Raw genomic sequence first — 22,736 nt, 5'->3', positions numbered from 1 at the left:
CAGGGTTGTGTGTCTGCTTCCTCCAGAAGGTGGCAGTCTTGCTCTTCGGTCCACAGTTTAGTGGCCAGTTTTACAGCCAGCTGGGGGACTTCTGGCTGCTGCCCCACCAGACAGGGAGAATTAGCAAATACCCCACCTCACTGCGACCCCTGCCCTCTACCCCTACCCTCAGTGACCCAGCAGTTAATCTGTCTCAGTGGAAGGAAGCAGTGAACCAAAGCCCTCACCTCTGAGCCTGCGTGGTGGTGAGAACAGGGTCATTGTTTATTGTACAAACCAGACCGACATGGTGTTCCTCCGTCAGAGTCCCACGGTGGGGCAGAAAAGTGCAGAGTGGTGGTTCTGGTCTTGGCTGCACCGTGGGACCACCTGGCTGGCCTCGAAACAGATAACACTGCCACAGCGGCTGACGCAATGGGTCTGGGCGCAACTTAGGCACAAAGACTTTTTCATTCATTCATTCATTTAGGCTAAGTTGCCCAGGCTAGTCTTAAAGATGGGATCCTCCTGCCTCAGCCCCTTGAGGACCACTGTCCCCAGTTCAACCAACAGGATTTTTTAAACTCCTAGAAAGGATTTAATGTGAAAATTGGCAGAGCAGTGTTTCTCAGCCTTGGAACGACTGATATTGGAGCCAGATAATTCTTGACAGAGAGAATTGCCCTGAGCGTGGTAGGATATTTAGCAGCCTCCCTGGCTTCTACCCACTAGATACTGGCGGCTCTGCTGCGCTCTCCAACTGTGAAACCACAACGGTCTCCAGACATTGCCATGTCATCCCCGATGGACAACCACTGACCTGGAGTGGGGTTGGGAGGACAGCAACTCCTGCCCTGTGGTCCTGAGCACTGGGTGACCTGGGATGAGTTCCCCACACACCTGAGCCTCGGCTCCATCCTGGACCAAGCGGGAAGAAACCTACCTTCCTGGATTCCTGGGAGGAACAACAGGAACTTGATGTTTTGTATGCAGTAGGTGCTCAACAAATAGTACCCCCTTTCCAGTGGAATCCATCTCAGGTGGATTTATTTTGGAATTCTAGTTTCAATGCCAATTTAAGACAAAATGGATTTGGATTTGTTTAAAAGGGACCAAAGATCACTTTAAAGTCAGTTTCCCTCTCCAGAATGTGGACAAAGCCCTTCCTAGACTCCACTGTTTCTCACCAGCATGTGTCCCTTTGAACTCTGTCCCTCGCCCACATGCAGTGTCTGAACTCTGCTGGTATCAGCATCTCCCCCTCCCACTGCGCCCTTGGCCGGGAGCCTAATGTAATTTTTAACTGTGGCTGTACCTTGGAGCCATGGGAACAGGGATGGGTTAAGTTTTTAGTATTCCAAAAGTCCAGAGACACCAGACTCATTAACTAATAATCTCTGGGGAAGGAGCCAGGCATCGCTATTTCCAGAAGCTCCCCCACTTCATACTGTGCGGCCAGGTTCAAGAGTCACTGGCTCTTGAGCCACATTCACACCTGTGCTTTTCAGCTCATGCCTGAGCATGTGGGCCTGCGTGATCTCCCATCTGAGCCAAAAGGCCTTTGAAAGATGCAGGTTCTGGGCCTGGCTCTATGCCTGCCTACCTAAATGGCTTCTTAGCCTCCTCACCTGTAAAGCAAGGACAGTACCATTAATGCCGGTTCTGTCCACCCCATTCCCAACAGGGAAGCTATAAAAACAAAACAAGAGCTGCTCAGTTAAAAATGTTCTGTTGGGTTGGGGATGTAGCTCAGTGGTAGAGTACTTGCCTAGCATATGCCCCGGGTTTGGTCCTTAGAACCGCAGAAACCAACCAGCCAACCTGTAAACTAAAGCACCGTGCACCCTAAGATGAGCACATATTAACGCAAACCTGGATGTTAAGATTAATTTTGTGTCAACTTGTCTGGCTCACAGGGCATCCGCATATTCGGTCAAACATCATTCTGGGTGTTTGTATGAGGCTGTTTGTGTTAAATCAGTAGTCAGCAGAGCAGAGTGCCTTTCCTGTGTGAGCGGGCCACCTCTAATCAGCTGAAGGCTTGAATAAAACAAAAGGTCAGAATGCAAGGCCAGCCTGAACTACATAAGGAGACTGTCTCAAAAATAAATAATAAATAAATAATAGGCAACCATCCCCCAGGTGAGAGAATCCTTCCTGCCTCCAGCTCAGCTGGACACGGTCTTCTCCTGGTTCTTCAGCCTGCTGCCCTTTGCACGCGAACTGTGCCACAGACTCTCCTGCTTCCGGCCCTCAGCCTCAGGTTGGAACCACATCCTCACTCTCCTGGGTCTCCAGCTTGTGGACTCACCCTACAGATCTTTGGACTTCCCTGCCTCCGTAACTGCATGAGCCAGTTCTTTATATTAAATCTCTCTCACATACTCCACATGCCCCTGTTTGCTCCAGCCCCCGTACACTTGATGAAAATAAATGCAGGTACCCACTGCTTGCTCCCAGTGGGCACAGAATTGAACTCTGCCCCCTAGACCAAACGGAACATGGAGCCTAGAAGCATGTTGGGATAAGGCAGAGGGGGAGGAGAGCGGCAGGTAAGAGCAGGACCCCCTGCTGTGGAATGGTGCTTGCTTTGAACTCCAGCTCTAACTTGCTAGGAGTGTAAATATGGACAAGCTCCTTAGAGTCCAAGTCTCAGTTTTTATGCATCTATAAAATGGGAATAACAGCGGTGTCCACTTCAAAAGATTGTGGTCCGGATTGAAAAGGGTCATGCTCAGAAGCCCCTCCGCCTCATGCCGGGAGGAGGATGGTTAACAGTTCCTCACGTTGCCTGAGGGCAGGCACTGGGTGGCGCTCTTCTTCCAGGCTGGCCTCAGTTTCCCCACAGGTTCTAGTGCCCCTCTCCACTGCAGCTCAAGGTGGTTTACTCTGAGACTGCGGGAGAGACTACGGGTGGGGAGGGAGTTGAAAGGACATTTGTAGGGCTCCTTTTTGTCACACATTCCTTTTACTCCTACCTGCATCCTGGCTGAGAAAAGAAGGGTTTCAGAAAGATTTGCGGTTGATTTGGTATTCTCAGAGCAGCTGAAAGGAGCCCAGACCCCCTCCACCAGGGAGGAAAGCTTTTTTTGGCAGGAGGCTAAATTGTCAAATCTCCCTCCCCCCAGTGTGGGTCCTAAACTAGGTGCCCCCACTCAGCTCCTGCAGGGCCAGGCGCTGGGGATCCCCACAGTTTGTAAATGTAATCAACCTCGAGGTCTCTCACTTCCACAGGTGCAATTAGCATGCCCATCTGCTAATCCCTGATTAACGATGTTTACAAACATGGGACTCCGCTTGCTGTGGAGCTGCGCAGTCCCTCCTTCCTCAGTCAGAAGGCAAGGGTCTTTCAGAAACAGCTCCCCACTTCTTCAGGCCTCCCCAGCCCAAAGCTTTTCCTCTCCGTCCTGGGAAGCTGGCAGAGCCGGAGATCCCCCCCTCGCCCTCTTTGGAACCTTGCCCAGTTCCCTTTGCCCACACATGGAAAAGAGACAGAGCAGACAAAGACGCTTCCAGGGTTGGGGCTGGGGCTGGGATCCTACTCATCCTCCTTTCTTCAGTTCTGGAACCTCAAGGACACACGAGGACGTGCTGCCCTTAGTCACCACCCCAGGTTCCGGCGGGGCCCAGGTGGACTTGCCTCTCTGCGTGGAGTCACAGTGGGCGCGTGTCAGGGGCACAGTACCAAAACAGTGGAGAACACAGACTGCTGAGCCAGACAGGGCCAGGCCCCAGGTGTGGCTCTCCCTTTAGGTACTGTACAGTGCTTAACTTGATTGAGCCTTGGTTTCATCATCTATAAAATGGAGATAGAAGGAATAATACCATATAGGTTTAAGGTTCATAGGTAAGGATCAATAATAAGATAATGCAAAAGACAGCACAGTGCCTGGGACACAGTATGTGCTCAATAAATGTGAGCTGTTTACTGCAATGGAAATAATAATGATCACGAAAGGAGGCTTCTAAAGCTAGAGAGATGCTCAAGGACTTCTCCCCTCACCCCCTCCCTGGGGAGAGGGGCAAGTCCCAGCTCATTACTGGTGGGGGCTGGGGTGGAGGTGTCAGATTGGAATCACTCCTGGGTGTGTTCACAGCTTCCCTGTTTCATTAACACCTCCCTGGTGGTCTCTGGCTCCTCCTGCTGGGAGAGGCCTCCAGAAAGTTCTGCCCCTCACTGCTGTGCTCCAGATGTGCACAGAGGGGGTTTTATGCTGGGAAGAGATGGCAGCCACTGACCAGAATGCTGTCATTGTCCCCTTCTCCCAAAGGTCCTGGCCGTGTGGTCAGGGGACCTGGTATCTGGGCAGCCCATCCTTTACCCCTTCCCATCCATGTGTAACCCATAGTTCCCGTCTCATGTGCCCACCGCACCTCAACCCTGCCGCGCCTCCTCTTCCTGCCTCCGGAGTTCTGGAGTTCTGTAGGATTTGGGATGAACACGGCCCCTCCCAGCCCCCACCCACCTCTTCCTGGCTGGGTGAACTTGAACAAGTTGCTTATCCTCTGCCTTTTCTATGAAACGAGGATACTGTGCCTTGCAGGGAATTAGCCTAGTGCCCCTAAACCATAAACTCTCATGAATTGGTATCACTGGTTGGTGGTTTTTAAATTTTTTTTTTAAATTTTAACCAGGGGCAAAGCTGCTTTTAGAATTATCTTTTTAAAGCTGACCTTGTATAGCAGGCTAGGGTTTCTCCACCTTGGAAGGAGGAGGCCCAGTTGCTGAATTAGGACCAGGAGATTTATACCCGAGCTTCTGCAGTGGCTGCCTAAACAAGGCTCCTTCCGACTGAGCCCCGAGGACTTTTAAAGAAATCTTATCCTTTGCCGCTGCCTGATGTCTGCTTGGTCGCACAGGATGCCACCAGTTTCGTGGGCTGGAAGGAGGGGCTGGCCTGGGCTTTCTCTGGACACCTCTGCAGCTGTCTCCGGCCCTCTGGCTCCTAGTCATGACAAGAGGTACCCTGTGTGGTTTGCCTACAATCCCCAAATGTCCATCTTTCCCTCAGAAAGCAGAAGCAGAAAGACATGGACTTGGTCCCTTCTTGCAAGTAGCCTAACATAAGGTCCCACTCCTGCCCCCTACATCGGCTCCCACAGGGCTCTGCAGACAGGTGAGTCACCCCTCACCCACCCCCGCCCCCCTTGCACGATCAAGATAGAGATGAGCTTTTTTGATTTTGTGTTCCAGGTTCCAGCTCAGGACCAGGCACATACTGGGTGTTAAAAACAGAGCATGCCGGGAAGGTAGCCCAGTGGCACAGCGCTGGCTTGGCAAGCACAAGGTCATGACTTTGATTCCTGGTAACAAAACAAAACAAAACAAAACAATGCATAGACTCACCAATGTGTCCTGAGGCCGAATACTAATTGCTCGTCCCTCTCATAGTGGATTGGAGGGCAAATCCCTCCAGCCTGCCTTGACTGTCCACTTTGAGGCAGTGTCAAAGAAAGCAAGTCACAAATTATCCCCCAGACATAGCTGCTCTTGATTCTCTGGAACATGGGAGCTAACAGAGGACTGAGAATAGTACCGTTCCCTGGACCCGCTCCCCATAGAGCCTACCCTGGGCTCCGCTAGACAGCACCTGTACCCAGGCCTTGCAAGGTGGCCCTGCCCATAGATAAAGGTGCTAGAGGGGAGGACATGAGAGGGCTGCATCTGGTCTAAATCTGAGCCCTGAGACTGACACGTATAATAGTCTCTCTTTGGCGGGTATGGGACCTGGAAGCCAGGCGCTTGGAGCAGAAGGAACAGTGATGTGCTGACGGTAGTGATGCCGATGGAGAAGATGACGCACACAGGTACTGTGCACTTTCCATATGCTCACGGTATTACACGCCGCATTTCGTGTAACCCTTGTGCTACTCTGGAGTAGGCAACATTACTGGCCTTTGGCGTGTAGATAGAAACTTAGAGGGGATGTGTGACTTTTGGATCAGAAGGGTTTGGAAGGGAGAGGAGGAAGAACCGAGGCTGGGGCTTGGGTGTGTGTATGGGAAACCTCCTGCCAGATCTGTACCCCACGCAGTCCCCATTCCCCCTCCCGCTCCAACTCTCCCATGCTGCCTTGAGCAGCTGTAAATGCGGTGTCCCAGTGCAGGGTGCGGGGCACTTTCACTCATTTCCCTGTGGAATTGATTGTGGCTGTGATAGGCTGGGAGACCAGCAGTGACAGCTCAGGGCTCCTGTTGGATTCGGTAAAGAGCCTTGACTCCCAGGGACACCAGGCTCAGGTTCAAATCCCGGTTCTTCTCCCAAATCTCAAGCAGCAGACCTTGCATGAGTCTCTTTGAGTTCCACTTCCTCCCTGTAAGGTGGAGCCAATCATCGCTTTTCCTACGCTGTGCTGGGGCTGAAGAGAAGACGCCCTTCACCCTGACTTTGGCTTTCAACAGCCCTTCCTTTTGGGCCTCTTCCTCTTAGGCACCTCCTTCGATGGCTGCCCCTTGTCCTTTTGCTCTCAGGGCTGTATCTCATCTCCGCCTCTGGTGTCTGCGGATCTCAGTCCTGTCTGCCTGCCCAGGCTAGGTGACGGGGCTCCCCTCCCGGTGGCAGCTCCTTCTCCTGGCCTGTGTCTGCACTTTCTGCCTGTCCCTCCTGTTACCTCTCCCCTGGCTCCCGTTACCCTGGGGGCTGATCGATGGCAGCCGCTGGTTATTGATTGGGGTGGGTGTCCAAGTGTGGCTGCCTGAGGCCGATATTGACGGACGGAATTAGTGCTGAGGCCAGAGAGGAGTGGCAGCTGGGAGCCTGGGGCTGCAGGGAAAGTGGGGCTCCTCCTCCCCTCCTGGGACCTGGGAGTGGGGGTCCTTAAAGCTGCAGACTCCATCTAGACGGGAGTAGGTTTGAGGGTAGAGGGCGAAGCCTTAGCTCATGGGTCTGCTGCCCCCACCATGTCCAGAGTTTCATGACAATGGTGACTCCGTCCCAGGTACGTCATCTGCCTTATCAGTGAGATAGTGCTCATGACTGTGGGTTAGGTTCTACCATTACCCTTGTCAAACCTGCCTTAGGTCATATTGCTCAGAAACCACACCCTCACAACAAACCCGAGTCTGATTCCCTACAGTTATTGTTGGTGCGACCCAGTTAACCATTTTTAAGTGTCCAGCTTGGTAAGTGTTGAGCTTACTCACATTGCCACGCAACGGATCTACGCCTTACAAAAGGGACATGTCGTGCCCTTTAACAACAGCTCCCCCTCAAAGGCCGCTCCCCCAAATCCCCAAACAACACCCACCCTGCCTGGATAACCACCACTGTATTGTTTGTCTCTACGAGTCTGACAACTTTATTACTAGTGGTAGTAGTATTTGGTGCTAAGGATTGAGCCTGGAGCCTCACACATGCTGAGCACATGTCCCACCACTGAGCTACACCTCCAGCCCCGAGTCTGACAACATAAATGCCTCCTACGTGTGCAGTCCTATGGTATTTGTCTTTTTGTGGTTGGCCCATCTCAGTTAGCATAATGGCTTTCCAGTTCATCCACGTTGTAGCACGTGGAATTTTCTTCCTTTTCTTTGTTTTTTTTTTTTTTTTGGTACTGGGAATTGAACTCAGGACTTTGTGCTTGCCAGGCAGGTGCTTGTGCCGCTGAGCTGTATCCCAGGCCTTAGAATTTTCTTCCTTTTTGAGACTCAGTGACACTTTGTTGTATGTATATACCACATTTTGCTTATCTGTTCCTCAGCTGATGGGCACTTAGGTTGCTTCCCTGCTTGGCTATTGTAAATAATGCTGCCACGAACATGGGTATGCAAATATTTCTTCAAGATCCTACTTTTAGCGGCCATGGTGGCACATACCTGTAATCCTGGCTCCTAGGAGCTGAGGTAGCAGGATGGCAGGATCAGAGCCAGGCTGCAAAATGTAGGGAGATTCTGCCTCAAAATAAAAAATTTAGCTAGGCGTAGTGGCACACTCTTGTAATCCCAGCACTCAGGAGGCTGAGGCAGGAGGATCTTTGTGAGCTCAAGGCCAGCCTGAACTACGTAGCAAGACCCTGTCTCAAGAAGAAAAAAACAAATAAACGAAATAAAAAATTTAAAAAGGGTTGAGGTTGTAGCTCAGTAGCAGTACACAGCACTTGCCTAGCGAGCTCAAGGCTCTGGATTCAGTCCCCAGTATGAGGAGGGAAAAATGATCCTCTTTTGGATATATATGAGAAGTGGGATTACCAGATCATATGGCAATTCTATTTTTAATGTTTTAAGGACTTACCATATAATTTTCTGTAGTAGCAATACCGTTTTACATTCTCACTGAAAAAGTGCACAAGGTTTCTGCTTTCTCCACATTGCCCATTGGTTATTTTATTTATTTTTTTTTTATGTAGTTATTCTGATGGATGTGAGATGATACATCATATGATCCTGTAAGGAGGGTTTTTGTCTTTGTTTTGCTTCTTTGTTGTTTTTTTTTTTTTTTTTTTTTCTTTTTTTTTTTTTTTTCTTTTTTTTTTTCCGGTACCAGGAATAGAACTCACAACCTTGAGCTTGCCAGGCAGGCGCTATGTCGCTGAGCTAAATCCCCAGCCCCTGTTTCACTTCTTTGGATCTACTCTGGGCCACTGCATTCCTGGGTTACTCCCTCAGCCTTCCACTGTGGTTTCATTTGCATTTCCCTGATGGTTAGTGACGACGAACATCTTTTCATAAGCTCATTGGCCACCCATAGATCGTCTTTGGAGAAATGTCTAAGTGTTGTCCATTGAAAAATCCAGAGTTTATTTCTTTTTTTGCTGTTGAGTTATATAAGTTTCTTATGTGTTCTGGGCACAAGTACCCCTTATTCGATATATGACTTGTTAGTATTTTCTCTCCTGCTTTGGGCTGCCTTTGTGCTCTGTTGGCTGTACCCTTCAATGCATGGAAGTATTAAATTTTCATGCAAATCCCATTTATCTGGTTTGGTTTTGTTACCTTGCTTTTGGGGTCATATCTGAGAAATCATTGCCAAATCCACCTGAAATCATTGCTGTTACCGGGTCCTCTGTGCTGTTACTAATCCTGCTGACACTTTAGGTAGGTGAGAGGAAATGGGTTGGGGGGACGTGTCCAGTAACTGAAGGATAAGGAAGCGATTGGCCAGGAGAAAGGAAGCCGCTGGTGTGTGTGTGCGTGTGCGTGCATGCGTGCATGTGTTGGGGGGCTACTGACTGTGGTATTAGAATTATAAAGTGGCTTTCATGAGGCACAGTGATGACTCTGAAAGCAGGAACAAAGCAGGCACAGAACCAGTTGGAGGCTGAGGGAGGCAGGATTTAAGTGGAATGGGATACCTTGGAGGCAGTAGGCTCCTCATCATCCGAGGAGTCCAAGTGCACAAGGGAACACCCAGGTAGGATGTTGCGCAGGGGCTTCAGGCAGAGGGTATGAAGCTTGGGTTGATGGCCTCCGGCTCCTTCCATGCTTCTGTAAAGAAGGAAGGAGCTCAAGTTTCAGCCAGTGGGGTGGGGTGGGTGGGGTTGCAGCTGACAGGACTCCCCTCCCCTAGGCCTGGGGATGTCTTGTGTCCTGAGGTCTAGCTGGGCAGAAGATTCCCCTGAGTTCCTGTGCCCTGGAGTCTGAGTCCAAGCTCTGGCCCAGCTGCCCATGGATCTGGGAGACCTGCGCTGCAAGACAGATGAAGGTATGATGCCTTCACTGCCTGCCGGTGCTGCTTGGGACAGCGTGGAGGAGGTGCAGATGTTAGAGGCTACAGATTGGGCTTCAGGGGCTGCTTCCACCACTCACCAGCTGTGTGGCTCTGAGCAATTTCTTTAACACCCCTGATTCTAATTTTCTTCACCCGAGAAAGGGGCTAGCTCCTTCTTGCGAGGGTTTCTGCAGAATGTCACTCTTAGGTGTGTAAGCCCAGCAGGTGCTCAGTAATCTGCACTGATCAGAATTAACTCTGAAAATTGTCCCTCATCATTCTGGAAGCCAGAGGCACTGAGTGGCCACAAATCCCTGCACCCTGTTGACTACTTTGTTCTGCTCTTGGTCCCTAGTAAGCCCTCGATCTTGGGGATCTCAACACTTCAAGTTTCTTCTGAGGGCCGAGAGTCCAGGCTCCTGGAACCAGAACCCAGCTGGGCCACTGTAGACACCCAAGCCAGCTGCAGTTCCCTCTGAGGGCCTGGTGAGTGGGGCTGGATGGCAGCCTGGTACCTGTGTGTCTGCCCCTGTCTCTGCGCCCACTGACCCAGAGTTTCCTCCCACCCCAGGCGCTCCTGGCTCTGTACCCTGTGCCTGCTCATTTCCTTGCACGCTGCACCCAGGAATCTCCCACATCACCCCAGCCCATCATGGCAAAAAATCAAATCTCATTAAAGGCCATTGATTTTCTTTCAGATTTGCTGTGAGTACACTTTGAGGCTCCTCAGGTTACTGCCTGCTTCTACCACCAGCCCCTCAACTATCAATGCAACTTTTCCGGGGAACAGAAGCATGCCAGGGCTGGCAGGTGGTACCAGGGGCCATGGCCACCTCGGCTTTCTGGTGCAGCAAGACCCTGGGCGTGCAGAGGATCTCTTGGGAGTCTGGCTGTCCTTGACTTCCTACAGGGCTTGTGCAGAGAGGTGTGTATCTCTGTGTGTATCATCTTTCTGTGTGTATGTTTGTGTGTCAGGTGGTGTGTTCCTGTGTATCTGCAACTCTGTGTACGCCTGTGTGTGCATGTGTGTGTGTACCTATCTGTGAGTGCAGTGGGCAAGGCTTGGCTTACATCAAACTCAGTCCCCAAGACAGTCAGCCTGGGGAAGGGGCTTCACGTGGGGTGGGACGAGGGCTGGGTAGTGCTCTGCAAGGGGCTCAGGCTTCCCTGCCCCTTCCCACTTACCTTTGATCCTCTGTCATGTTGGAAATGGGACGCCTTGCAAACTTTACTGTGGTATTAGATTTGGGTTTGGGGGGGCTGATGGGAAAGTTTCCAGACCTGATAGGGAAAGGGTATGAGTTCCTGCTCTGCTCCCGACCTGAACAACACCCTCAGAGGTGTGTTTAGAGTTGGGTGGGTGTATACTAACAACCTGGGAAGCCTGGAGAGCCAGCCGAGAAGGCTGGGCAGTGAGGGTACCCTGGAAGAGGATGGCATAGGGGTGTTGGAGTCTGCCAAGGTCATGTTCCCAAGTGATATCAAACATCACATCAGCCTTATTGGGAAACAGTCACAAACAGAGACCTTTGGCCTTTGTGGGTTGGAGATACTTGTGGCCTAGTTGTAGGCTAAACCATTCAGCTCTAGCCCTGCTGCCAGGGCCAGAGCTCTGCTGTGGCACTGGATTGGCCTTTGGAGCCCTGGGACACTGTTGAGATCCCCTAGGCCCCAGGATTGGCACCTGACGGGCCTCCTACAAATCCGGGGCATGGTGAACATCCCCAGGTGTGTGCCCTCAATGAAGCTATGCCCTCCTGCCTGGCCCAGTCCTACACCAGTGTGGCATGTGATTTCATAGACGTGCATGCGTGTTTTCCCTGCAGCCTCTTCCGGGAAGCTGGAAACATATCTCTGGGTTCCGGGGACAGGCCCGATTTATGGCGCTGGGAGAAATATTTAGGCCTCAGACAGTTTGGTTGTGTTAATTATGGAAATCTAAAGATAATCTATATTTAATGCTGAATTTTGTCAAATTTGCTAAAGAATTAGGGGAGCGTGTGCAAACAGTGACACTTCAATGAAGAACAAGGTGCAATTAAACTCTGAAATTTACAGTGGAATAATTGGAGAGCATGACAAATATAGTTATCAGCAGCAACTAATTAGGGGTCTGCTCGAGGTTTCTGGGCTTGATTAATCTCGCCTGAGTGCTAATAAGTTATGTGAAGCAGGCAAGCTGGTTTGCAGCCTGCTTCTTCTCACCCTCTCTCCTGAGTACTTGGAGGGTGAGAATGTGACTCATTCAGTTCATCCTTCAGGACAGCTTGGGCTAAAGGGCAGGTTGAGGGCACTGCAGTTCCTATGCAGAGACCCTCTCTCCAGCTAAGGATGGGGTGACCACCTTGAACTGTCCCATCAGACATCCTGGACTCTCACTGGCTGATAGTTCTTGGTATCTCACCTGAGGTTTGTTGGGAGTATTGGAGGCTGAGTCTGAGGGCTTTTCTGAGCCTCTGGGGGCCAGATTTGTTCCCTTGCTATTAAAATAGCTCAGTCTGATGCCTCCTTCCACTCCCCATTTTATGCCCCGTGGGAAGGGGTGCTGAAAGCCCCCTACTCGGACTTCATCGATCCCATGCACACTCTCCCTGGCAGCGGCCTCACTCCCTATCTCCTCCTGGGGATCAGGCCTTGCCTGATCTTCCATGCTACTGACTGCGACAAGCCTGAGATTGTTGATTAAAGTTTAGGCCAGAGCTGAGCTCATTGCCCAGCTGGAGTGTGGCCAGCACCCTGGGCACCACTGCCAGGCACCGCTGCCAAATCCTGCTGTGAAACCGGAGCCATCCTTCCTTCTCGCTGCCTCTCACCCTGTGTCAGATTCCATCTCCTGTTTGTCCAGGAAGACCTCCTCATACCTGCTGCCATTGTCCCCCTATAGGACTAGCTGAAGACAGGGAGGGACTCCAAGATCTTCCCCCGCCACCACCCACCCTGGCTTCAGTTCTCCTGACTGCCAGGCTGTGCCTCGGGGTCCCGCAAAGTGAGAGCTGCCAGCTCTGTGCACGGGCCCCCTACGACCTGGGCAGCAGCTCCCCCTGACTCGGGCGGGATGGGGACACAGCCTGGCAGCCCTGGATGAGGCTGATCAAAGTGGGATGGGGAGGTGGGTGCTCGTCTTGGTGTGCGCCTTGATGCCCCGGGTGACTCAGAACAAGTGTGGGAGCGAGCAGGCGTGTGTGGGTCACAGGAGACTACGGGGAGAGGTGCCCGAGGATAGGGGCTTCCGGAAGGTCCCCCAAGGCACCTGGCCAGAGGCTGATGTCTCCTCCAAGGCCTCAGTTTCTCTCCCTGCTTTCAAAATGAAGAAATCTGGGGTCGTGGGCTGTTGTTACTGTATCTTCTTGGCTTCCTTCTTGGGGATCATGGATAACTACTTCAGCACCACTGCCTCCACCCTGCCCAGGGCTGCCTGGATCAGGTCCTCGCACATGCGTTCCCTCCTTGCACAACCCACTCCCTCCCAGGTCCCAGCCCCACGCTGCAGGTAGACTTACTCATCTTTTTTTCCCCAAAGTCTTTTTCTCTTTCTTCTTCTCTCCTCTTTTCTCTTCTCTCCTCTTTCTTTCTTTCTTCTTTCTTTCTTTCTTTCTTCCTTTCTTCCTTGTTCTTGTTAAGTTGCCCAGGATAGCCTTGAACTCATGCCACCATACCCAGCTCGCATTCCTCTTTGATCAACGCTAGGCCCCTGACAGGAAAGAGGCTGGGGTGGGAGCCAGAGTCTCTCCCATCTGCACTCCAGCGGGGAACCCACCGGCTCAGGCCTAGTGAGCAGTGGCACACACTCCCTGAAATCGCCTTCCAGGCCAGAGCATTGCTATTACTAAGGAGCAGCAATGCGCGGGAGGAAGGCGGCTCCAGTCATCATCTCTCCCAGCGATGGGCCCGGATGTAAGTCAGGTCCTGTCCTGCCCCTACTCAGAAGCCTTCAGTGGCTCCCGTTCCCTACAGGATAAAGTGCAAGCCAATTAGCTTGATGGTCAGAACTGTACTCCATCAGCCTTAATGCAGACCTCACTTCTTGGGCCTTTTGAAATCCGTCCCCCCCCCAAATTTATTTATTTTTCTCCCCTTTTTAATTTAAATTTTTTTATTAGTGCATGTTTGCAGTACATAAAGATCACACTCGTCATGTCCGTGGTCTCCTGTGACCCACACACGCCTGCTCGCTCCCACACTTGTTCTGAGTCACCCGGGGCATCAAGGCGCACACCAAGACGAGCACCCAGCTCCCCACCCCACTTTGATCAGCCTCGTCCGGGGCTGCCAGGCTGCGTGCCCATCCTGCCCGAGTCAGGAGCATAACTGTAACTCACCCTCACCTTTTTCACGTCTCCCTCCCCAATCCCACTGTTAATTGACACCCAGACTCCTTGGCACCCGCGTCTGTAGACTTTTATCAGAGCTGTTTCCACGGCCTGAAAAGCCTTCCCTCCCACTCCCATTCCCGCACGCGCCGTCCTCGTGGGCGGCCCGGCTCAGGTACCCTCAGGTACCCGTCACCTCCCAAAGGCTGCCGGTTCTCCCAATCCCTGTGCCTGCTCCTCCACCAGATTCCGCTTCCCCGCGGAGACGATGTGCGGCGCGTCACACTCCACTAGAGGGCGATAGACACCGCGGGCACAGGTAAAATGGACCCAAGGTCGGCTGGGTCCCCCTTGGTCCCCATTTGCTGCGCTGTCTCCTGACCTCCAGTTTGGGATCCTCCCTGCTTGGACTTCAGGACTGGGGGGTTTGGGGACAAGGCCTGTTTTGTCACTTCTTGGCAGGGCTGGCACTCTTTGAGATCCTGAGGTCCTGGGCCCCCAGGACAGGACTGTGTTGGCCCAGGTTACAGATGGGAAAATACATCTTGATCAGGATTGTATCTCACAGACACTGGTGAGTCATGGGTGCAGAATATATTGGGTAAACTGAGGCTCAGAGCAAACTTCTGAGGGTAGTATATGAGGGAACCATGCCTCAGAGGGCAGGGGATATAGCTCAGTGGCAAAAGGGCTTGCTTGGCAAGTGCAAGGTCCTGAGTTCGATTCCTGGTACAAAAAAAAATTCATTTAGCCGAGCATGGTGGTGCACACCTATAATCCCAGCCCCTGGGAGGCTGAGGCAGGAGGATTGTTGCGAGTTTGAGACCAGCCTGGGCTGCAAAGTGAGCTCAAGCCTAGTCTGAACTCCATAGCAAGACTCTGTCTCAAAAAGAAAGAAAAAAAAAAAAAAAAAGAAACTGTACCTCAGGCTTTGGACCCCAGCTCCCAAATCTTCATGTGCTGTGTGGCTCTGGACAGGTCGCCAGCCCCTCTGAGCTATACCTTTCTGTACAGTGGTCAGGCAGTGCTGAGCCCCTTCTTCCCGGGCCACGGTGGGGTGAAATGAGATGACAGCTGCAGGGACACTTCTCCCCCAGGAGCAGTGGTCCACTGTGAACCCGGCTGGTATGTTGTGCAGAGGCTCTTGGCCTGTGTCTTGGGGCTAGGAGGGGGAGTTTAAATGCTTGCCGGTCTCTTTGGGGCCTCTGTGGGGGAGGAAGGAAACGCCATTTGAGGGGGGGGTCTCCTTCTTCAGGAGCCTTCAGCCTTCACAGCTGCTGGAAGCAATCGCCTCCGTTGCCATGGCAACACGGGCCAGCCGCATTGACCTCACTTAGGATGATTACCTTTTGGCAAATAAAATAATTGTGTTAATAAAGAGGCTGTTCGCCCCTCACCCCCTACCCCGCTTGGCCTGCTTCTATCCCCTCCTGGGGCAAGACAGGCTCTCCCACCCTCTTACTCCTGGCCTCCGGCACGCCTGACTCTTCAGTAAGTTGTGGGATGCCGTCTTGCCGGGGTTTTAATCATCACTTTTAACCGTCACCCTCACCCTCATCTTGCCTTCGGCCTCCTCACTCCAAAGTCTTTGTTGAGGTTGTCTGGATGAGATGGTAGGTCTCATCCTGCCTTCCTCCGACATATTTCTGAACACCGGCTGGGCCTCGAAAGCTATCATAATAATGCCTCCTGTTTATGGCGGGCCTGCTGCGCGTCCTACCCTTCACGGACACCTTTGTGAACAATCTCCCTCTGACCCATGTACTACCTGCAAGTGCTTTACAGGGGCTTTACGAAAGAGAACCGGGGCTCTCAAGAGACAGTGCGTGGTCCACAGGGCTGGCTGTGCCAGGCCAGCCTTGGGGCTGCTCGGTGGGCCCGACCCGGCAGACACACACTGCCCTGGCCTCCGCACCGGGTAGGGCTTCCCGAGGGGAGGACAAGAGGATGGGGCCCACGGGAGGCTCTGAGTCGGGTGTCGTGGGGTAGAAGGAGAATGACACAGCCTCAGGTGATGGAGTGTGACAGTGCTTTGGGACCAAGCAACCCACGCGACACCGTGGTGGGGTGAGATGGAGGCTGATGGCATTGGAGGCCCCCAGGGGGTGAGGGGGAGACCGGCAGGTCCTGAAGCTCTACGCAGCAGCTCGTATTTTCCAGCCAAGCAAGTGATCAAGGTGCATTTGTTACTGCATGGTGTGCTTATTACAGCCCCATTATACAGATGAGGCAAATAAAGCTCAGCAACAATAAGCGATGTCTGAAGGACGCACAGCTGTATGGGGCCAGGATTCAAGAGTAGATTTGCTGACCTCCTGGCCTGTGCTTATGCTCATTTGACTTCACGCAGCCTGGGCTGGGGGTGGGGTGGTGGAGAACAACCTTGCTTCACGCACAGGTTCAGGCCGCTCTGAGGTCTCTCCTGCTCCTCATTTGAGGCCCTTGTTCAGATAAAATCTCACCAACAGGTGTTATCAAAATTGGCCAGTTTGAAAAATTTATTTTTCACCAACAAATACCAGATAATGCAATGTGCTTGGACAATCTGAAAGGTGATTGTAAGCCTTACAAATAATGATGAAGTCAGGACCCTGCTGGTGATCTCTTTTTGTGAACAAGCAAAGGTTTTAAATATTGAGGGGGCTTCCCTTGCTGGATTCTGGGGTCTCTGTGTACCTGGAGGAACAGTGTCATCCAAATGTTATGTCGGAAGTCTAGGTTTGAGGCGCAGGCTAGAGAACCCTCCTTTCCTCGCGCTGGGGTTAGATATCTCGCCCCAGACAAAGTGGACAGATGTGGCAGGGCCAGGCTGGGGCTGTGGTGCCTGCCAGGGACACTAGGTGGCGCTCAGATATTGGTCAATCCTCAGGCCGCCAGGCCGCACGGCTGGCAGAGGAGAGCGGCCGGCCGAGGCTTTGAAGCAAAGTGGGTCTCAATGGACCTGACACCCCGGGTTCGGGCTGGGTGAGGGGTACTGGGGTGTCTGGTGCTAGGCTGGGGATTAGGAGCTGTGCATCTCTCATCCATGATTCCTGGTCACACATGGGACTACCAGAGGCTGGAGCTGAAACAATAGCAGTGAGAGAGACGGTGAGGGCTGAGTAGCCCCACCTGGGCCGGGATGAGGAGGGCTGTCCTCTCACTGACCACCAAACCCGGTGCTGTTGGACCCAGTGTCCATCTGGAGCTGGGCCTTGCTCATTTTACCTGTGCTTGCAATCCTAGGGCAGGAGGAGGCTCGGGGGATCTGTGAAGTCTCCAGCCTTGAAGGGAGCCGTGGGAGATGTTGGCAAGGGCAGCTTGGCTCCAAGGGCAAGACACGGGCATAGGACCCAAAGTCCTGGGGGGCTTGGGCCCCTACTTAGCTGTGTCCTAGCTGCCTGATCTTGGGCAAGTCACCCAGTCCTCTGCTTCATTCTTTCTGAAGTGGGGATAATAATATCAGGTTTCAGAATGGCCAGGAAGCTTAAATGAGATTGTGCACACGAAGGCACTCAGTATGCCAAGCATGAGGCGCCTCTCCTGCTCTGGCAGTTTGCAGAAGTGACATTTCGCATCTCTTCCTGCCTGCAGGCCCTGTAAATACTCACTGCTGGCTGATTGACGCCTGCGGGTGGAGGCAGCTGGGACTGGCTACAATCCACCAGGACCTCAGAAGCCTCACCCTATGGGGCATATCCTGAGAGAACCCTATCTAAGTTAGCGTGTTCCCTATTTAGAAATGACCATCCTGAAGCTGGGCCTGGCCGCTGTCGCACCTGCTCTGTGTCTTGCCCCTTAGAGCCCGCTCTCTGTGTGTCTGGGGCTCCGTGGGATCCAGAGAGAAAGGGAATCCTCAGTGCTGAAGGAAACAGAGGGCAGACTTGCCCCAGGGCCTCTGCTCTAGCAGTCTGCTTGCTTACTTCCTGCGTATCCGGTACAGATGGAGAAACTATGGCATGGGGAGACCATGGGGACCGCTACCGTTTGGGTCTTTAATGTTTCCGGAAGGCCTAAGAGTTAAAGACTTTGTTCCCAGGCATTTTAGTCACTTTCCAGGTCACTGAGACCCAGTACCTGACACCCACAGTTTAAAGGAGGAGGTGCTTATTTTGGCTCACGAGTTTTAGAGGATTGGTCCATGGCCAGCTCCAAGGCAGGAACACCATGGTGGAACAGCATGGTGGAGGAAGGCTGCTCAAATCATGGAAGCCAAGAAGCAGAGGCAGGAGGAGTGTGGGTGGGAGAAAGACCCTTCCTAGCCACACTCCCCATGACCCACCTCCTCCAATCAGGCCTCACCTCCTAATGGCAAGTCAACTATAGCTTCCCCATGATCCAGTCACTTCCAGACACATGAGGCTTCAGAAACATTTCCGATCTAAGCCATAATACCAGGGTGGCCCTATGGCTGGTGATGATACCCTTGAGAGGCAGGGTTTAGTGGCAGGTGGTTAGGTCATGGGGATTTGTGCTGTCAGAGAGGACTGTGGGACTCCATCCCTTGGCCTGTACTGGGGATTGGACCCACAGCTTTATGCATGGTAGGTAAATGCTCTACCACTGAGCTATGTTTGCTCCCTAGGCTTGAGGTGCGTGTTTTTGTGCTCTGACTAACTCTCTGCCATTGCCAGCGGGAACTCTTGGCAGAAGCCTCAAAGCATGAGTCCACCTATCGTGAATAATAAACTTTGAGGCTGTGAGCCAAAACAAACCTTTCCTCTGTATCAGTTCATTCTCTCAGGCATGGGTTCCAGTGAGAGAAAGCTGACGGACACAGGGACAAACCACACTGGCTGCATGCTGGTGGGAGTGGGGAGTGAGGTGGAGGATGGGCTCCCCAGCCCCTAAGGGGGGCCTGACAGCTCAGTTACCTGACCTCCTGAGACAGGCTTTGAATGGCTGGCTGAAGAGGTGTGAGGAATTAGGAGGGAGTTGGCGGGAAAAATCAGGCGAGGGTAGCAGGGCAGATGTGCCGAGTTGATCGAAGTTCCACATGTTTAGTGAGTACCTTCTGCAGCCAGGCTCCGGTCTGAATGCTGGGATTCAGAGACTGGGTAGACAGGGTCCTCTGCCTGCAGATGTTTCTATGGAATCAGGCTGCTTAGGGGAATAGGTTCTTCAATTATTCTACATCTCCTCCCTCCCTGGTGCTTGGGATTGAACCCAGGACGTCACGAATGCTAGGCAAATGCTCCACAACTGAGCTCTAGCCTGGACCTGTTTATTTTTGACTCAGGGTTTGACTAATTTGCCCAAGCTGGCCTCAAACTTGGGATCCTCCTGCCTTAGCCCCTGGAGTAGCTGAGACTACAAGTGTAGGTCATTGCGCCTGGCTCTAAGTCCCTGTTTCATCATCTGTAAAATGGGGATGATAATGTCTCTTTCACGAGACTGTTGTGCATGTTAGATGCATGGACGGCACTTTGCTGCACACTAGGTATTTCATAGACATGGTCTGTGGTGGGTTTTGTCAGCGTTAAAATGATCCCTGGCTCTGGAGAGTGTGACTTTGAGCGGATCTCTCATTTTCCTGGAATCCTGGGCTCCTCGCCTGACAAATGGGTTCACAGCATCTGCCCTCCTCCTTTCCACCAGGCCCTGGTGTGAGGTTCAAGCCAATCGCACTCACACACGCAGGAGGCTTTGTGAGCTCAATTCACAGAGGGGGAGGGTTGATTTAAGTTGGGGTGCGTGTGCATGTCCCAGCATTTTTGTGCTGTCTTTGCCTGTGCTCGGGTGAGCTGTCAGACGGTGACATCAGGTGTCTGTTTCTGGAGCTCTGAGGCTGGAACGGAGGTACTGGCACTGGCGTTGGGGGAGCAGAGGTGAGGGCCCAGCTGAGCAGAGAATGGCTGTGGCTCTCAGAAGGCCTTAGGGACATCAAGAAATAAATCTCAGAGGCTGAGATAGGATCCACTCTTCCTCCTGCCACCTGATTCTGGGCAGGGGCCTCAGCACGGAAATCTGCAGAGCTCAGGGGGTATCATTCTTTTGGGCCACCACCCGATACGGTGAAGCCCCTGCCCCCACCGGACCTAATCTCTGCCGCCAAGTTTCAGAACAAGCCAGGGCCAAACAATATGGTCAGGCTCTATCCCAGAGGGCTTTTTAAAATAAGTTTTACTGTGTACATTTAAGGCACATAACTTGGTGATAGGGGTGTATAGACATAGTAAGATAGTTACTATAGTAAAAGAAATTAACACACCTATCATCTCACACAGTTACCCTTTTTTGATGTTGTTTTCATGGCAAAAGCAGCTAGAAAGTACACACTTAGTAGGAATCCCAAGTACAGTACAGTTGTATTACCGGTAGGTCTTATGTCATATATTAAATCTCTAGAGTTGTTTAATCCCACATAATTTGCTACTTTGTGACAAAATCTATTTTCTCCTCACCCCTAAGAACCACTGTTTCACTCTCTGTGCTTGTATATTTGACTTTTCTTTTTTTGTTTTTTTTTTTTTGCTTTTTGTTTTTGTCTTTTTGAGACAGGGTCTCACTGTTCAGTTCAGGCTGGCCTTGAGCTCACTTTGTAACCCAGGCTGGTCTCAAACTCGCAACAATCCTTCTGCCTCAGCCTCCCGAGTGCTGGGATTACAGGAGTGCGCTACCACGCCCGGCAACTTTTCTTTTATTCCACGTGTAAGTGAGATCATGTAATATTTTCCTATATGTGTCTGGCTCATTTCATTATTATAATGTCTTCCAAGTTCTCTTAGGTTGTAGCAAAATGCAGATCTCCTTTTTTTAAGGCTGAGTGTGTGTGTGTGTGTGTGTGTGCGCGCGCGCGCGTGCGCATGCCGTAGTTTCTGTATCCATCTGTCTGTGGATGGGCACTTCGGTTTTCTTCCCATCTTGGCCACCATGAACAATGCCGCAGTGAACGTGGGAGTACAGCTGTCCTTGGAGAGGATGGTATCAGTTCCTTTGGGTCTCTGCCCAGGACGGGGATTGTCACCGCAGAGTTTTCTGATGTGTGCACCTCCTGGCTCCTGGTGCTGATGAGAGGAAGGTGCCGGCTCACCTCCGTGAGTGCTCCTTAGGACCTGGGCCCTCAGCTCCGCCCTGTCTCTCCAGCTGGCCCGCTGAGCAGGTCCAGGAGCAAGGAGCCAGGAAGGAGGGTTGCCCATCTGAGGAATTAGCAGTGGGGAAGGGGTAGCCGTGTAGCCATCTCTAACCCTCTGTCCCAGGACAAGAGTGGTGGGTAGCAGTGGGGCCCAATCCTTTGCTGGCTGAGGGTGCCCCGGGTAGGGCAATACGGGCCATGACGGGTCCTACTCCATGGGGTGGGTCTGCAGCCTTCGTGGGTCCCAGTGTCACGTGCTTCAGACTGAATCCGAGCCTCCTATAGAGGGCTAATTAACTAGAATTGTCGCAATGTGGTGACCTCCTACATTCCATCTCCCCACGCCAACTGTTCTTCTCAGCTCATTGACTGATTGATCAGCTGAAAGGCATCATAAGGTAAGAGCAAGATGCACACAGTGTGGAGCTGGAGCCTCCAGAGTACGTTTCCTTTCTGGGAGGGCAGGGAAGAAAAAGAGCTTTTTTGGCAGGCAGTCCAAGAGGGCCCGCAGGAGGAGGGGGTGGTGTTTCGCCGGGTTTCTCGCAGGCTCAGATTCACAGGGGAAGGAAAGGGCTGCCTCGTGCAAGCAGCACCATGCCACGCGAAGGCTCCAGGGTGCAAAAGCAGGGGCCCCCTCAGGAAGTGGCCCGGGCTGTGTTCCTACAGCAGAGGGTGGGTGAGACCAGACTGAAAGGGCGCTGCCCCGAGTTCCGGGATTGTGACATTGAAGTGGAGTGTACTGGGAGGGGCGGGGCAGGCTGAACTGCGTGGGCAGTTACTCAGGTCTTCTTTCAAATCCTTGCAGGAAGGCCAGAGGGGGAGAAGCGGTTCCCATACTATCCTCAAGTCATGAGGGAGGACAGCCTGTGTTCGGGCCACGTTTCATCCTTGGGACCACGAGAGCCGTACGCAGGGAGGAGCATCCTGTGTCCTGTGAGAAGTGTGCCCGAGAGGCGGCCTACATGACGCTGGCTCCCAGGGAGAGGAGGAAGAGGAGGAGAAGGGGAAGGAGGAGCACAACGGGAGGAGGAGGGCAGAGGACGGTAGGTAAAGGGAGAGGAGGCCGAGGCCGCCAGCTGTGGAGCCGATTTCCTAGTTCCCAGAGCAGGCAGCAGAGCCTGTCCACAACCAGCATGGCCAGGAGGCGAGAACAGGGGCCAAAAGAAGAGGTGGTTTGGGCCTGTTTCCCTCCCTGCTTCTGGCTTGACCTTACCTCTGCCACTCCTCCAGCCTCTGTCCACTCATGGCCTTTGGGTAAAACATACCCTGCTGCCTCCCAGGCTCCGCTGTGCTTTCTGGGAGCTGCACAGGGTGGCGGTGGTGTTTGTTCCTTCTCCGTATAGACTGGATTTGGGGTTCCTCATGCCCACTTACTGGGCTGTGGCTTTGGTCCTCGTTGGGACACTGGGGTGGGTACGGAGACACATTTCTCTCTTCTCCAATCTTTATAGCCCGGCTGTCCTCAAAGGGCTACCAACTCATCCTCCGAGGGAAAGAGAATCTTCAAGGCTCCTGAGACACCGCCCTGAACCATTTCCTACCTTTTGTCTTTCTTCTCTTCTCTTCTCTTCTTGTCTCTGTCTCTTTCTCTTTCTCTCTCTCCTCCCTTCCAGTTTTGCTTTTGAGGAATGAACTTATTATGAAAATTCACATTAATAATAAAAGTTCAATCAATACAAAAGGACACACATTGTCATGGTTTGGACCCTATTTTGCAAGGGTAAAAAATATAATACAAGACATATTT

The 22,736-nt window shown here is 52.3% G+C and overlaps 1 long non-coding RNA gene across 1 annotated transcript; it reads left to right on the top strand.

Moving 5' to 3' along the window:
- The first annotated feature begins 21,796 nt into the window (after positions 1–21,796).
- LOC106149646 lies at positions 21,797–22,675 on the top strand. Its single transcript, XR_001235953.1, has 2 exons — positions 21,797–22,032; positions 22,441–22,675. It is a non-coding gene; the product is annotated as an uncharacterized LOC106149646 (long non-coding RNA).
- Positions 22,676–22,736: the final 61 nt, after the last annotated feature.

Source organism: Chinchilla lanigera, unplaced genomic scaffold (genome assembly GCF_000276665.1).
Source record: "Chinchilla lanigera isolate Chin_1 unplaced genomic scaffold, ChiLan1.0 scaffold00050, whole genome shotgun sequence".
NCBI classification, from domain to species: domain Eukaryota; kingdom Metazoa; phylum Chordata; class Mammalia; order Rodentia; family Chinchillidae; genus Chinchilla; species Chinchilla lanigera.
Note: the sequence above shows the minus strand (reverse complement) of the source record. Positions and strands in the feature narration are given on the sequence as shown.